Here is a 508-nt window from a genome sequence, read left to right on the forward strand (position 1 = left end):
AGTCCCTTGTGTCACATGGGGAAGTGATGGGAACTGACTGGGAACAGAAATGTAAGCTTTAAAAAGAGACACTATTTGCTATGACCCATGTCCCCATTTATACATTGGAATCCTGACTGATTTAAGCCTACAGCACAGACGTGATAAATTGGCAGCATATGGAGGAGGTGCTGGTGGTAAAAATAGAGCTGTACAGTGTGTCCACTGCGACATGCACACCATCATGCTACATGTACATACTGTACATTTCAGAGGAGAGCATATAAGTAATCATTGGTGTAAAAATATAACACCTTTCCTAAACGTAAAATAACTTGCTTCAAAATGTTGCTTAAGTTCTTAAAATAATTTTTTTTAAGTAAAAGCAATCACAAGATGCATTTCACGATTGACTCACACAAATCTTGTCAATTGTTTTTGCTATATAGTATGTTCAAGTGACATTGTAGAAGTTCATACACTACACTAGTTGTATGTATGCTTGTTTTTATATTACGATTATGCTTTC

The sequence above is a fragment of the Morone saxatilis genome, unplaced genomic scaffold (genome assembly GCF_004916995.1).
Source record: "Morone saxatilis isolate NCDOM2014 unplaced genomic scaffold, NCSU_SB_2.0 Contig21, whole genome shotgun sequence".
In the NCBI taxonomy this organism is placed as follows: Eukaryota; Metazoa; Chordata; class Actinopteri; family Moronidae; genus Morone; species Morone saxatilis.